Source organism: Nannospalax galili, unplaced genomic scaffold (genome assembly GCF_000622305.1).
Source record: "Nannospalax galili isolate Female #2095 unplaced genomic scaffold, S.galili_v1.0 scaffold423, whole genome shotgun sequence".
Lineage (NCBI taxonomy): Eukaryota > Metazoa > Chordata > Mammalia > Rodentia > Spalacidae > Nannospalax > Nannospalax galili.
This window is the reverse complement of record NW_008350949.1, coordinates 23,276-29,736: the sequence shown is the minus strand read 5'-3', so window position 1 is coordinate 29,736 and position 6,461 is coordinate 23,276.

Here is a 6,461-nt window from a genome sequence, read left to right as displayed (position 1 = left end):
TTGTATTATAATAAATTAAAATTTTTCCTTCCGCTGTTTTTTTGTTTTTTTCTTTTTTTAGACAGGGTCTCAGGTAGCATAGGCTGATCTGTAACTCACTCTGTAGCCAAGGATGACCTTAAACTTACGATCCTCCTGCCTACAGACTACTGGTTACAGGTAAATGCCACATGCCTGTTTTTTTTTTTATGTGGTGCTAGAGACTAAACTCAGGGCTTCATGCATGTTAGACAACTGTTCTACCAACTGATCTACATCCCCAGTTCTCTCATGACTAAATTTTCAATAATACAGTAAAAATAGAGCTCAAATGCTAAGCTCTTTAAGAAGCAGGGAATGACAGAGGTTCTTGTAGCCCTGTGGTAAGTGTTTATGTGAGGACACGTTATACTTTGGGCCTAAACTTTGGGGAAAAGTAAAATCGTGTGTACTTCTGAATTGGAAAACTTCACCTTTTTAGAGCTTTATTATTAACTTTTCTTATTACTTATTGAAAAAGAAAAAGAATGAACTGCTAAAAACTACTCTAGTACTTACCATATAATGTTGTTGTGGATTAATAGTGAAAATATGTCTTTAAAGAAGAAATAAGATGTGAATTGACTATTATATGAAAGATGTCATATAAAATGTTAAAAGTTTTATTTTTATTTTAGGTGTATGAGTGTTTTGGCCGCATGTACGTACACCACATGCATATCAGGCACCTACAGAGGCCAGAGAGAGCACATATCCCCTGAAATTCAATGGTTGCAAGTCAGACCATGTTGAGTGCTAGGAACAGAATGTAGGTACCAGCTCTTGGCCACTAAGCCATCTCTCCAACTTCAAAACTAATTCTCTTAAAAAGAAAAATCTACCACTGGGCATGGTGGTGCATGCCTTTAATCCCAGCACTGGGCAGGCAGATCTCTGTGAGTTCAAGGCCAGCTGAACTCTACATAGTGAGTTCCAGGACAGCTGGGGGTTGATAAAATGCTTGACTAGCATACATGAAGCCTTGAGTTGGATCCCCAGCATCGCATAAACCAGGCATGGTGGTGCATCTGTAATCCCAACACTCAGGTGGTGGGGGCAAAAGGATCAGAAGCCCAAGGTCATCCTCAGCTATACAATGAGTTTGAGGCCAGCTTAGCTACAGGGAGACCCTGTCTCAAAAAGAAAAAAGTAAACTGTGCTCATAGCATCCTCTCTCCCCCAACCCCAGAAAGCTTCCTAACCCAGTTTGCAGATAGCTCTTTTAGGGAGGTTTCCATGTATCATGCCTTCGCTTGAGCAGAATAAATATTTTGGGAGACCACACATCTGTGCTTTCTGGTCTAGCTTACAGCTAGCATTCCTGGGCAGAGAAGCAGTGCAAATGTTCCTGGAGTCCGGTTTTGACATTTTAAGTTCATGTTTAAACTATTATGTTCTATGGTTGAAAATTCTGTGATACATCTGAATGCTTCTATGAAGGTTAGAGAGAATATTTTCAACAAAAAGGCAATGTGGCAAAGCATGCTGGAAGATAAATCTGTGGAAAGTGGGCTTAGGCTGTGAGGCAAAGAATGTTGGGAGACCAGTTAGGAAACTTTATATTTTCCGGGAGGTGGATTACAAGGACGTGGACTATGTGGTAGGAGGGACTAAAATGACGAATGTTCTTTCTTTACTCCCCCTTCTTTCTTATTAGCAGACCTCCAGTTTTATTTGGATGTCTGTACTTCAGGGAAGATGATGTTGGCCCAGTCTCAGAGGTATGTACTGAAGAGTCTGATAACAGCAGTCATGAAAATCCTATATTCCTTGTCAGTGATTGCTTTGGTTTTTTTTTTTTTTTTTCTGGTCTTGGTCTTTTTTATTTTTGAGACAGGGTCTCCCTGTAGCCCCAGCTGGCCTGGAACTCACTATGTAGACTAAGATGGCCTTCAACTCACAGAAATCTGCCTGCCTCTGCCTCCCAAGTGCTGAGATTAAAGGTGTGTGCCACCACGCCCAGCATCAGTGATTGCTTTGAAAAAGAGAATGTTCTAGGCTTGATGGTGCATGTCTGTAATCCCAGCTCCCAGGAGGCAGAGGCAGGAGGACTGAGAGTTTGAGGTTAGCCAGAGCTACAGCGTGAGTTCTGGACCAGTGTAGACTACTTTTTGGTACCCTTTCTCAAATTAATTAATTAATATAAATATGTCATCTAGTTTGGGGTGATGATGAGATGTACCAGAAGTCTGCTGAGGTACGTCAGAGAAAGATTTCTCCAATCAGTCTAAACAGGAAGTACTTACTGTCTGCTTCTTCTGCTCAGGAGATATTCAGGGTGATGCTTATGTCACCTTTTGTCACCCGCAAGTTCATCATCTGGTCTGAAGCTAAGTGACCAGAAATGTAGGGGGACAACCAGAACCTTTGTGGTGGTGTTCAGCTACCCATCCTCTTTCTTTTGAGTTCGTATCACCAGACCAGTGGCAGTGAGACCATCAGTAGTGTGACTGGTGAGCACAAAGGGCTGAAGGATTTCTAGGTAGAAATGGCTTGTGCCTGGTCAATTAGAGAGAATGGAGGTTAGGGGTGATATCCTAGTGGACGTTATCTGCAGAAGCTTGTACCTACAGTGGGGAATGGGAAGGGACTGGGCCTGACCACTGACTGTCTAATGTTCAGATGGAAGGAAAATTTAGCTCCAAGGAACTGAATCAAACATTTCTGTCTGCTTAAAGAAGGAGAGGGATACCCCCTCTAATGCATTTTATTCATTTATTTTTAAACAGGGTCTCCCTGTAGTCCTAGCTGGCCTGGAACTCACTCATTGTATAGTCCAGGCTGGCCTCTCTCTCACAGAGATCTACCTGCACTAACTAAAGGTGTGCACCACCACAACTAGCCATAGGGAAATTTGATGTGCTTCTAGATAATAAGGATTTTATCACCTGTGACTTTAAAAAGAAGGCCTCATCACCTTATATCACTCAGCATTAGAAAAATTCTGTCTTGTGGCTGGAGGGGTGCTCCAGAGGTTAAGAGCACTGGCTACTCTTGCAGAAGACCCAGGTTCAGTTCCCAGCACCCACATGGTGGCTAACAACCATCCATAACTTCAGTTCCAAGGGATCTGACACCCTCTTCTGACCTCCGAGGGCAGTGCACAACATGGATACACTTACATATATGCAGGCAATATACTCATACATTTAAAATAAAAATAATAAAATATTTTTAAAGAAAAATTCAGTCTCATTGTTACTGACTCAGAGCATAATCTCTAACAAACTAGATGCTTTGAGAGTTCTGCAGACAGAAGAAATCCACTGGAGTCAATGGTAGATGGCCTGTCTAATGATAACAATCACAATTGTATTCATTCATCCCTGTTTACTGTAATGAAATGTCTGGGGCTACAAACTGTCCCAAGAAAAGAAGTTTATTTTGCTCTCAGTTCTGCAAATTCAAAGGTCCACATCTTATGATAGCCTTATTGCTGACAAGGTTCTAAGGGAACTCAGCTCATAACAAGAGACTGGGAGCACTCTTGTGTGTAAATATCTGCTTTGCCCCCCCCCCCACAAAACACCTCTCAATTTTCGCACATCATATTTGGATTATGTTTCGGCCTTTTAAATACTTCACAATAGGAATTAAATTTCAACACATGAGCCCTTGGAGAACGCACTCACTATTTCCAAGCCGTAGCAATGAGCTTTGTACCAAGTGATTTGCACCCTGCTTCCAGTCCTAACAGAAAAGCTACCTGGGAGATATTATTAGGACTGAGAGTCTTGATTTACAATGAGGAAATCAGAGGATTAGACAGATTGGGTAATTTGCCCAAGGCCACGGTTAGTTGTTATTCTAAACTAGGTCTGCATGTTTTCAAGGCACATGCCCTTTTTGCCACATACCACTGACTTTTAAAAGGACAGAGTGGGGTCTGGTGGTATAGCTTGATAGTAGAGCACGTGTCTTGCATAATGTAAGGCCTTGGGGTCAACACCCAGCACCTCTAAAATCAAGGGGGAGGTGGGGGCAGCAAAGTGCAACAAATCAATTGGATTGGAAATGTGCAGTTTTAGAAGTGGAAGTCTGCAAGATATTTGGGGAGATGCAACCAGAAAGATGTCAAAATCTTGCGTTCTATGGCCTGAATCCAACCCCCAGAGTCACCTAGGTAATCCAGACTCTTAAATAGGATGCACAGGAACTAAAGAAATGGGTCAGTGGTTAACAGTACTACTCTTCTAGGGGATCAGAGTTCAGTTCCTAGCATCCACGACTCGCAGCTCACATAACTCCAGCTCCAGGGGAATACAACTCTTCTGGACTCCACAGAATATACTCACCCAGCCACTGACACAGACACACAAACATTTTTTATAAAGCAAAGGTAGGGAACAGAGAAGCAACCTGATGGTCCACCACAACAGCAATCTCGATCTGGTAAAAATGTCTTTCCCCGGACTCACATTGATGAAAGACTAAAGGTGCAAATAGCCCTAGACCTTAATATTAAGTGTATCAGTCAGGGTTCTCTGGAGGAATATCAGAAAGGGGATTTAGAGCCAGATGTGGTGACACATGCCTTTAATACCAGCACTCAGGAGGCAAAGGCAGGCAGATCTCTGTGAGATCAAGGCCAGCCTGGTCTGCATAAGCCAGCTGAGGCTACAGAGAGAACCCATCTGGAAAGAAAGATTTATTAGACTGGCTTACGCAGTGTGAGCTGGGTAGTCCAGCAATGGCTATCTGCATACTGGAGAGGCTGAGAACCTGGTTGTTGCCATCTATGTGGGTGGATGCCCTCAGCAATCTCTGTCTGGTGCTTAAGGTCTAGAAGATTCCTGGAGAGGTGCTAGTGTTCAGTTCATGTCAGAAGGTCAAAGAAACTGAATTCTATTGTCACTGAAAGATGCAGCCGTGGAAGCAGCCAACAGAGGAGACACACACACCACTAGGTATTGAAGGTAGCAGATCACTGATGAATCTCAGCTCTCTTACTAAGTAGCTATCTGAATCGCTGCTGAGCTCAGTTTTGAAAATGGTAATGAGGTTGAAAAAAAAAACTAGAACAAAAGTGCAGACTGGGCATATATACTGGACTGCTTTTCTTGCCTCAAATTCTAAGACCAAAATTTAAAAAAAAAAAAACAAATTAAATGGGCTGGAGATGGCTCAGTGGTTAAGAGCACTTGCTGCTCTTGCGGAGGAACTGGATTCCATTCATAGTACCCAGATGCAGCTAGCCACCAACCATAACTCACTCCAGTTCCAGGGGATCTGATGCCCTCTTCTGGCCTTGGCAGGCATTGCATAACACAGGTGCACTCACATTCAGGCAAAACACTCATACATATAAAATTAAATTAAATTAAATTAAATTGGAACAATGATCAGGAGTTTAAAAGGCATTGATATATTTAAAGTTCCTTATACCTCTGGATGTGGTATACAGAACTGTAAGAATTCATGACACTGGGAAGGCATTGCAGAGCTGCGGCCAGGAACAGAGGGTTCAAGCTTCAGCACACTTTATAACTCTTGGACAAATATAGACTGTGCAAATAAATGGAGACAATAACTTGAAAAAAGGCAAGCAGTAGCTGCCATACAGTAAGGCATTCTGCAAAAATTCCCTCATTATGTGACAATCGCAAATGGCCAGTTAGCACCATCACCAGAGACTGGATCATAAGACTTAAATCTGCAGGTTCTTTCATGAGCATCCTGTGTGTGTGTGTGTGTGTGTATCTTACGCCTGTGTGTGGCATATGCATGTATTCATGGCTATGTGGTCGTGTGCCCAAGTGTGGGTTGAGTATGGAGGCCTGAGGTCGGCATCGGGTGCCTTCCTCGATCTTTCTCCACCTTATTTTTATTTATTTATTTATTTATTTATATATTATTTATTTATTTAATGGATGTGTTGTATCCCCAGCTGTCCCGTATGAGTGTGTGTGTGTGTGTGTGTGTGTGTGTGTGTGTGTGTGTGCATGGGGCTTAGAAAACTTTTGAGATTTGATTCTCTTTTTCCACCAGACGGGTCTCAAGGATCGAACTCAGCTCATCAGTCTTAGCAACAAGTGTCCGTACTCTTTGAGCCATCTTGCTGGCTCTCCACCTTATTTTTTGACGTGAAATCTTCACTGAACGTGGAGTTCATCAATCCAGCAGATTCTAGGGATCCTCCTGTCTCTCCCTCTCCAGTGCTAGGATTACAGGCATATGATGGCATGGCCAGTTTTTTATGTGGATATTCTCATGTTTGTGTGACAAGCGCTTTACCATCTGAGCCTTCTCCATAGTCCCTCTGCAGCTTCTTTACTGAGCAAGAATAGTTTTTATTTTATTTATTTTTTTTAATGAAGTTTTTCAGCTGTCCTGGAACTCACTATGTAGACCAGGCTGGCCTCGAACTCACAAAGATCCACCTGCCTTTGCCTCCCAAGTGCTGGGACTAAAGGCATGTGCCACCATGCCCAGCCCTTAATGAA